The sequence below is a fragment of the Penaeus japonicus genome, unplaced genomic scaffold, assembly GCF_977035675.1.
Source record: "Penaeus japonicus unplaced genomic scaffold, GWHDUDI00000001_assembly GWHDUDI00000012, whole genome shotgun sequence".
Classification (NCBI taxonomy): domain Eukaryota; kingdom Metazoa; phylum Arthropoda; class Malacostraca; order Decapoda; family Penaeidae; genus Penaeus; species Penaeus japonicus.
In genome coordinates this window covers 19,273,072-19,283,071 of record NW_028234414.1, presented here as the reverse complement: position 1 = coordinate 19,283,071, position 10,000 = coordinate 19,273,072, and the positions used below count along the sequence as shown (strand labels likewise).

The 10,000-nt window shown below is 41.5% G+C and overlaps 1 protein-coding gene across 5 annotated transcripts in view; it reads left to right on the top strand.

Annotated features, from left to right (window-relative positions):
- The window catches only part of LOC122251659 (protein O-mannosyl-transferase TMTC4), a 155,650-nt gene that overhangs the window by 48,867 nt on the left and 96,783 nt on the right, over window positions 1-10,000 (top strand). For 2 of the 5 annotated variants that reach the window (XM_086542593.1, XM_086542591.1), the window contains one exon: window positions 6,557-6,635. The exons of the other annotated variants lie outside the window; for them this stretch is intronic. The gene's annotated coding sequence lies outside the window, so the exon portion shown is untranslated. The remainder of the gene's footprint in view (window positions 1-6,556; window positions 6,636-10,000) is intronic. 5 annotated transcript variants of the gene reach the window in all.

Here is a 10,000-nt window from a genome sequence, read left to right as displayed (position 1 = left end):
AATGTAAATCATCGACTTTATTGGTGATCCTGTATCTATATCTAGCACTATGACAACAACCGAGTCAGAGCTGTTCCGATAATATATTCACCTCAAACTTAGGATCTATATACGCTGAACTTGTGATCTATGTATCTTCCTCTGGCTCCCCAAGTTCATACCTTTAACTCTGGCTCTGAGATATTATGCTGTACGCACATACTTGGGGGAGAGGCACTGTAATAACACAGGCGCACGCATAGACACACTCAGACACATATATACAGTAACACACACACACACACACTGACACTGACACACACACACACACACACATACATACACATAAACACACACACACACATACACACACACACACTAATACACATACGCCGTAACACACACACACACACACACACACACACACACACACACACTGACACACACACACTCACACAAATACACATAGGCAGTAACATATACACACACACACACACAAATACACATACGCAGTAACACATAAACACACACACACACATACACAGGTAAGGAAAGACACCATCTATTAACACGAAGGATACCTTTTGCCTTATCAATCTGTGTCTCACCTAACGAAGGCAATCAAGACGGGAAGGAGAAGCAGGGAAAAACACACAAAAAATCCCAATCATATATATATATATATATATATATATATATATATATATATATATATATATATGTATGTATATATATATAATATGTATATATATATATATTATATAATATTATATATTATATATATATATATATATATATATATATATATATATATATATATATATATATATATACATATACACACATATATATGCACATATGTGTGTGTCTGTGTGTGTGTGTGTGTGTAAGTATGCCCGCAATTAGAAATACACATTCTCTGTCTCTCTCTCAATCTATTTATCTCTCTCTCTCTCCCTGTTTGTCTGTTTTCCTCTTCCCTCTCTCCGCCATCCATCATCTCCCAGCTCATGTCAAGAGGAGGTATAAAACTGTGAAAGACCGTGTGGGATTTCACAACTGTGCCTGTCTCCTTCCGTCACTGCCTCCCTCCCTTCATACCTTCCCCCCCCCCCTCTCTCTCTCTCTCTCTCTCTCTCTCTCTCTCTCTCTCTCTCTCTCTCTCTCTCTCTCTCTCTCTCTCTCTCTCTACCTCTTCCCCTTCCTCCCTTCCCCCCGTCCTCCCTCCCTCCGTCTCTCCCTCCCTCCTTCCCTCCCTCCCTTCCTCCCTCCCTTTCTCCCTTCCTTCCTCCATCCCCCCCCATTTCTTCTTCTCCCCTCAGTCACGCGTCACCGGGTCAGCTATAATGGTACGTGACGCGCGACCGGCGAGGTGGACAAATTACAAAAAACAAAAAAGAAAGAAAGAAAGAAAAAATCTTAGTGGCAGCTGTTCTGAAGGAAGGACAGAGAAGAGAAGGTCAGCGGGTAGGGAGATGGGGGTTAAAGAAAGGTAGGTACGAGAGAGAGAGAGAGAGAGAGAGAGAGAGAGAGAGAGAGAGAGAGAGAGAGAGAGAGAGAGAGAGAGAGAGAGAGAGAGAGAGAGAGAGAGAGAGAGAGAGAGAGAGAGAGAGACGGTTTAGGAAACGAGAGAGAAAGAGAGAGAGAGAGAGAGAGAGAGAGAGAGAGAGAGAGAGAGAGAGAGAGAGAGAGAGAGAGAGAGAGAGAGAGAGAGAGAGAGAGAGAGAGAGAGAGAGAGAGAGAGAGAGAGAGAGAGAGACAGAGAAAGAAAGAAAGACAGAGAGAGAGAGACAGTGAGAGAAAGATGGAGAAAAATAAAGAGCGATAGAGAAAGATAAAAAGAGAGAGAGAGAGAGACAGAGAGAGAGAGACAGAGATACAAGAAAAACGGAGCGACAAGAGACCAAGGAAGAAGGAAAAGGAGGCCAGACCCTCGCGTTTCCTTCCCATTCCAAACACTTAGCTCTGTCGCAATTACGCCCGCGACGACGAGACAATGATACGTGATGGGCGGCCGGCGGCCTATACATTACCTGTAATTAAAGACGGTCGCTCTCACACACTCCAGCTGCCACCTCACGTCGCCACCATTGCAGAGAGGGAGGGGGGAGGGGTGGTAATGGAAGAGGGAGGGGAAGGGAAGGGAGGGAGGAGGAGGGGGTGGGAGAAGGGAGGGGGGAATAAGGAGAACGAGACAAAATGAAGCAAAACAACAACAGCAATACCAAATAAGACATAAAAAACAAAAATACAAAAATATTCATACAGAAAAAAAATGTTTATAACCAAATAAATCAATATCAAAAACACTAGACAAAAAAAAGAGAAAAGAAAACGGAGACAGAAAAGAACAAGATAAAATGGCAAACGAGGGGAAAATGGACGAGAGGACGTAATTCTGAAAAGGACTGAGAGTTACTGGTATGAAAGAGTGAATGAAGAGAGTAAATTCTTTTAGGTCAAGGGGAGTGAGAAATAAAATTTAGTGCAGGTCACTAGGGGGGTGGGGGTGAGGGTGGGGGTGAGGGGGGTTGGAAATGGGTAGAGTTAGGGTGGGGTTAAGGTGGGGAGGGAAGAGATAGTAGTATTTGGAGCGGGTGGGGGGGGGGGGATGAGGATTAAGGGGAGAGGTAGGAGGAGGAGGAGGAGGAATAGGAGAGGTAGGAGGAGGAGGAAGAAGGGAAAAGGGGGAAGAGGAGGAAGAGAAGGAGGAGGGGGAGGGAGGAGGAGGAGGAAGAGGAAAGAGAGGAGGAGGAGGAGATGTAGAAGGAGAAGGACGAGCAGGAGGAGAAGGAGGAGGAGGAGAGGTAGAAGGAGAAGGAGATAGAAGGAGGAGGAAATAGGGAAGAAGGGGAAGAAGAGAAAGAGGGTGAGAAGGAGGAGAAGGAGAGGCAGAAGGAAGAGGAGGAGGTGGAAGAGGAGGAGGAGAAGAGGAAGAAGAAAAATCACAAATAAACATGAAAAATAAGAGATAAGAGAATGGTGGTAGGCGAGGGAGAAGGAACAAATTTAGGAGAAATATATACTGAATTAATGTGTGTGTGTGTATGTATATGCGCGCGTGTATGTATGTGTTTATATCTATTTGCCTACATCTATGTCTAATTATGTGCATGTGTATATGTCTATCTGTTTGTTTCTGTTGTATGTGGGTGTATATATGTCTATATGTCTGCGTCTATATATGTTTATGTTAATGCGCGCATACATACGTCTCCATGTATGTGTTTGCAAGTACTCGCCCAAACCGACGAAAGGGAGATTGAGGGCGAGAGGAAGAAAACCTGAAAGATTACAATACTTAAGCAAGAAGAAAGAAATGTGATTGTAGAAACACGTGAAGGTCAAGAGGCGATATTGGGTGCAGTTTTGCAAGAGGGAGACACTGATGAAGATGGAGGTGTTTGAGGGTGAGGCAAGAAGAGTGTGAGGGGAGGAGTGTGAGGGGAAAAGAGTGAGGGAAGGAGTGTGAGAGGAGGAGTGTGTGGGGAATAGAGTGAGGGGAAAAGAGTAAGGGAAGAAGTGTGTGTGTGTGTGGGGGGGGGGGGGAGAGCGAGGGAATAAGGGTAAGAGGAAAGGGTGAAGAGGAGAGAAAACAAGACTAAAGAGTGAGGGGAAAGGATGAGACGAGAAGGGTGAAGGAATAGAATGAGACGAGAAGGGTGAGAAGAAAAGGATGAGGGAAGAAGAATAAGGGGGCAAAAAGTGAGGAGAAAGCCTGTGAAGAAAAGATGAGGAAAGAGAGCAAGGGGAGAGGGTGCGGGGAAAAGAGTGAGCGAAGGAGGATGGGGGAAGGAAAGAGGGGAAATGAAGGGGGAAGGAAACAGTGATGATATAGGGATAGAGGAAAGAGGGGAAGAGAACGAGATAAGGGAACGGAAGGAAGGAAATGAGTTTTAGGGGAAAAAAAGTAGAAGAGGAGATGAGATCAGACAAAAGAAGATGTATATTGATAGATAGATTGATAGATAAAGGGAGAGAAAGAGAGAGAGAGAGAGAGAGAGAGAGAGAGAGAGAGAGAGAGAGAGAGAGAGAGAGAGAGAGAGAGAGAGAGAGAGAGAGAGAGAGAGAGAGAGAGAGAGAGAGAGAGAGAGAGAGAGAGAGAGAGAGAGAGAGAGAGAGAGAGAGAGAAACATATATACAGACAGACAGGCAAACAGACATACAAACCGAGCTAAAGAGATACAAGAAGTGAGAAAGAGCAAGAGAGAGAGAGAGAGAGAGAGAGAGAGAGAGAGAGAGAGAGAGAGAGAGAGAGAGAGAGAGAGAGAGAGAGAGAGAGAGAGAGAGAGAGAGAGAGAGAGAGAGAGGGAGAGAGAAACGAAACTTACAACGCAGCATTTTGAAAACGATCTTTTATGTCATTCCAGACGTAATTACAGGCACTAGGAAAAAAAAAAAAAAAAAAAAAAAGAGAATTATAAAAAGAACTAATTCTCGTGAGATTTCGTAGCGTTGCAGCCTTACGTGCTCTCCTTGAGATATTATTTGCATCTCAATTTTCGCTTAGACGTAATTGGCCTTCGTGTAATAATGCCTGATATTGCATGGGTATTTTGGTGCGGGAGATTTTAATAGAAGCGGTTCATCTTCACGTGTGAGGCTTCTCTAAAGGGGCTGATTGATCGCTCATTACTTATTGTGAGAGGTGGAGGCATGTGGCTTAGATGGAATTTGCAACTGGATATTTTTCTGTTATTTATAGACACAATCGAACTCGTAAACTTATACAGGTACACAGAGACACAGGCACAGATATATGGACACATATATATGTTTATGTTTGTGTGTGTGTGTGTGTGTGTGTGTGTGTGTGTGTGTGTGTGTGTGTGTGTATGCACACACACACACACATACATATTCAAAATACACCAAAGGCAGATTTACTGTAAGGGCTAACAATACCCAACACAATTAAGAAAAAAAAGAAACATACAAACAAACAAACAAACAAACAAATAACCCCCCCCCAAAAAAAAAAAAAAACATATAGTCTAAAGTGAAACAAAAAGATTTTTCAAGCTATTATCCAGGCCAGTGTTATCCTTCCCGAAAACCAATTTAAGGGAGTGGGAAGATTCCAGCCACAGTGAGAGCGCGGCCTCGTGAATATAAATCCTAACTAAAACGATAGATAAATAGGAAGAGAAGAAGAAGAAGAAGAAGAAGAAATTGCTTTGTAAATGGAAAAGTAAATTGTTTGGGACTATTTGGAGGAAATTATGCTCGTGGTTCGGGTATCTAGCAGTGACAGACGAAAGAGAATAACAGAGATAGAGAGAGATAAAGATAGAGAGATAGATAGAGAGAGAAAGGGGGGGGAGAGTCAAAGACAAGATTTACATAACTACCTGTATAAATGTATTTATATACGTAATGTATGTACGTATGTGTGTGTGTATGTACATATATATACATATATATATATATTTATATATATATATATATATATATATATATATATATATATATATATATATATACACACACACACACACACAACACACACACACACACACACACACACACACACACACACACACACACACACACACACAACACACACACACACACACACACCACACACACACCACACACACACACACACACACACACACACACAAACACACACACACACACACATATATATATTATATATATATATATATATATATCTATACACATATATATATATATATATATATATATATATATAATGATCCAAAACGCAATACTCCGCGAGGGTCTCAAGACACCGGGGTGAGCGCACCAGCCTTTCTCAAGAGAGAGCACAATTCACACTCGAGGCAACAAAGGCATCAAAAGACACCGCTGGGAGGGGAAGGGTTAAGGGAGGCTGTGACCTAACATAACCCTGGCCAAAGTTGATTCAGAATGACCCTGCGGCAAGCGCTTTTTTCCACGGTCACACCTCTCCTCTCTTGGCAAGGTTGTGCAAAGCAGCAATACCTTGCAGATTAACTACAAAGGGCTTTCTCTTGTTCACTTTCTCGTTCTACTTTTTCTTTTCTTTTGGTTCTCCCTGTTTCGTTTCGTCTCTCTTTTTTGTGTATATTTGTCTTTATTCCCATTCATCGTATTTGCCTTTATTTTCTTTCTCACCTTTGTATGTATCCATGTTTCTGAAATGTCCATTTTATTACTTCTTCTGTTTTTCTTCTTCTTTACACTTTTAAACATATTTCTTATTCTCTCCATTTCTATCCTACAAAAAAAAAAAAAAAAAACTCTGCTCCCACTTCAGCCATTAGCCTTTATTTTGTTTTCATCCCGTTTCACTGCCTGGCATTTTTCTTCTTTCTTACTTTCTTCTTTTGGACATCTAGCACTTCTTCTCGAAATTTAAAATAAATAAATGACTCTCTTTCCTTTTCTTTTCTTTCTATTTTTTTTTCTCTCTGTTTTCAGTATTTCGTGGTTAAAGAAGTGCAGCAAGAGCAAGAGAGGAGGGGGAATAGGAAGTGTGTGGGTGTGTGAGGGGGGGGGGGGGGGGGGGGTAGTGGTAAACGGATACGAAAGAAAATCTTTTCCTAAAGAAACTGTTTCGTGTTTTCAGGTCCATGGAAAGCGAGGTGTTGGGAGTACCTTGAAGACGCCTTCATAGAAAACGGTAGACGCAAAATACTTCGGTGAAAGTAAGACGTAACTTTGTTCAAGGCATTTGACTCAAGAACACATTTCCTTTTGTTCTTTCCTTCCTATCTTTCTTCCCTTTTCTACAGCATTATTAGCTAGCACTGAGTGAGAAAGAGAGAGAGAGAGAGAGAGAGAGAGAGAGAGAGAGAGAGAGAGAGAGAGAGAGAGAGAGAGAGAGAGAGAGAGAGAGAGAGAGAGAGAGAGAGAGAGAGGAGAGAGAGAGAGAGAGAGAGGAGAGAGAGAGGAGAGAGAGAGGAGAGAGAGAGAGGAGAGAGAGAGAGAGAGGAGAGAGGAGAGAGAGGAGAGAGAGAGAGAAAGGAGAGAGAGGAGAGAGAGAGAATATTATAGAGTATAGGATAAGAGATATATTAGAGAGAGAGAGAGAGAGAGAGAGAGAGAGAGAGAGAGAGAGAGAGAGAGAGAGAGAGAGAGAGAGAGAGAGAGAGAGAGAGAGAGAGAGAGAGAGAGAGAGAGAGAGACTAAAAAAAGGAGATAGAAAACGTATATCTAAGCTCCTAGGGTGTTACGCAGGGGGAAAGTAGAGGCATCGGAACATCCCCTTTGCCATATTCTCTAATACGAGAACAGCTGTTAGCCTCCCCAGATTTTCAGCTCGCCTAAACGGTACTGGATTTAATTTCATTTTACTTATCATTACTTCTTCATTTTTGAAGGAGATAGAGTGAGAGTAACTTTACGGAGATAACAACTATCTTGCTAATTCATATTTCGAGGTTGTTTGTTATCAAGAAGAGGATTATTAAAAAGAGTATATAGCGTGGGTGTTATAGAATTAGCGTAGGTATTAAATTTTAGGTATTAAGAGGTATTGTGTTAGGTGTGGAGAGAGAGAGAGAGAGAGAGAGAGAGAGAGAGAGAGAGAGAGAGAGAGAGAGAGAGAGAGAGAGAGAGAGAGAGACGCAAACGATGGAATAGAGAAAGATACCAATAATAGTTTACAGTATAACCAAACCACTTAAGTGACCTACCACAATCTTAACACCTTCACCTGAAACAGAATTACAGTTGATACATACGCCTAGAAAAAAAAAGAAAAAAAAGAAAGAAAGAAAGAAAAAAAAAAAAAAAAACAGGAGAAGAAATAAAGGCACTTTCTTAGAATGACATAGATGACTTAGACCTACCCTCTTGATAGAATAAAAAAAAATAAATAAAAAAAAATAAAAATCTGACCTACCCAGTAGCGCCGATTCGATCACGAGAGAATTTGAATTCTGGCCTCAATTTAGTTGCCGAATTCAGATTTTAACTCCTACTTTGCATTTTATGTTCTCGTTAAATCCTCGTTAAATTTAGCCCCGGTATGCATGACTGGCTGCTCTGATGTTTCACCAGTGGCCGTTAATATAACCTTTGCGTTATAAACTCAGTTAATATGCAGTCTCACCACGAAAAAAAAAACTCTGGCGGATTTTGAGCGTCTGTTTCGAAGAATCGGCGGTCCACAACGGTGGTCGTAAAGCTACCTTTAACCATGTACAACGCTTATCTAGGGATCACCGTATAGTGCACTTCATCTACGCTGCAACGAAGGAGGAAGAAGAGGATTTTGGGAAGAGGGGGAAGGGGAGGGGTAAGGGAGGGGGGGGGAGGGGTAAGGAAGGGGGGATAAGGGTGGTAAGATTGCAAAGGAGGTTAAAGGATTCATTTGTTTGATGTGTCACGTGATCGTTATTATCATTATTATTTTTCTGTTTCCCTTTGAATAATCCTATTTAAAAAAAAAAAAAAAACTTCAAAGGTCATGTAATAAAACGTGTTTGCTCAATCTCTTTTTTATTAGAAGTGGGAACTATAATATCAGTGTAATTATATTCTTAATTGAAGGAGTCCTATTTGAAAAAACAAAACGAAAAAACTCTCAAATGAGATGCCTGCGTGAAAGAGATTAATTTACTGACAAACAGATAACAATAACGTCAATCTTTAATTCTTGGCCTATTTTAGATGTTCTTAAATGTTCTCGAAGACGGTGTGCACACTCTGGAACGTAGCGTAAAGAACAGTCTTTATGGATATTGTTCTTTTTTTATCCTTTTGTTCTATCTTAATAAGAGATTATCCTGTTGCGTAAGTTCACATGATAAAAACCGTTCTCTATAACCTTATAAAAAACAATATTAATACGTAACGTCGCTACTACTCAAACATGGCGACGAATCGTTAAAAAAAAAAAAAATCATTTTCGTCGAGCACTAATTACGAAAATAAATAATTATCTTAATAGATAAGCATGTAGCGATGAAATTAACCGAATGCATAATGATATGAAAGCCTAATGGATTTAATTCCCTAATTACGTCAAAACCCGTTGAACATGCTTTCCGTTCATGAATTTGCAGGTTATAACAGCATTCGCTCTCTACGCTCGCAAAGCTCTCTCTTGGTCGTTGCATTGTTCAGCAAGGTTATTTCGTTCTAGTCTTGCGCCAGTGATGATTATTTTTAGGGGGGGGGGCTCTTGCAAATCGTTCAAGGCTTGTGTTAGTGAAGATTTTTTTTTTTTTTTTTTTTTTTGGGGGGGGGGGGCTCTTGCAAATCGGTTCTGAAAGACGGTGTGTTGCAGAACAGAGGGCATGAGGACGAAAAAATGTGAGTACATGGACTCTTCTGAATCTCGCAATTACCACGTCTATAGCATCGAGTGATTCGCAAAATTAACACCGATCTCTTCGCAATTGCCACATCAACAACACCGATTTACGCGAACGCCAAGGAATCTCGCGGCTTCAAGATTCCGACCGCCGGATCTACGGTTACGCAAACGCCCTCTTCCCGTGGCACCACTTCCGGACGACGGGGCCAATTAATCCGCATAATTAGTCCAATGATTATTTGTCTCCGATATGTTCGTCCGGTGCAGTGACAACATCGCCAATAGATCGATAGAGCGAACAGTCTCTCCAGCAGGACAAGCATTTTCGGCCGTTCGCGAAGGAGTACAGGGCGATGTGGGCACTTTGGTTTTGCGGGTTTTGGTCTGGGATGGTTTTCACTTTCTGTTTCTCTCTCTCTCTCTCTCTCTCTCTCTTTGCCTATCTCTATTCTCTCTCTCTATCTACCTCTCTTTGCCTATCTCTATTCTCTCTCTCTCTTTCTCTCTCTCTCTCTCTCTCTCTCTATCTATCTATCTATCTATCTCTCTCTCTCTCTCTCTATCTATCTATCTATCTATCTCTCTTTGCCTATCTCTATTCTCTCTCTCTATTTCACTATCTCTCTCTCCCTCTCTCTCTCTCTTTGCCTATCTCTATTCTCTCTCTCTTTCTCTCTTTCTCTCTCTCTAAGGTATGAGGTAAAGGTAGGGAGATGTTATTACTTTAGAGACAGGGACAAAATAACA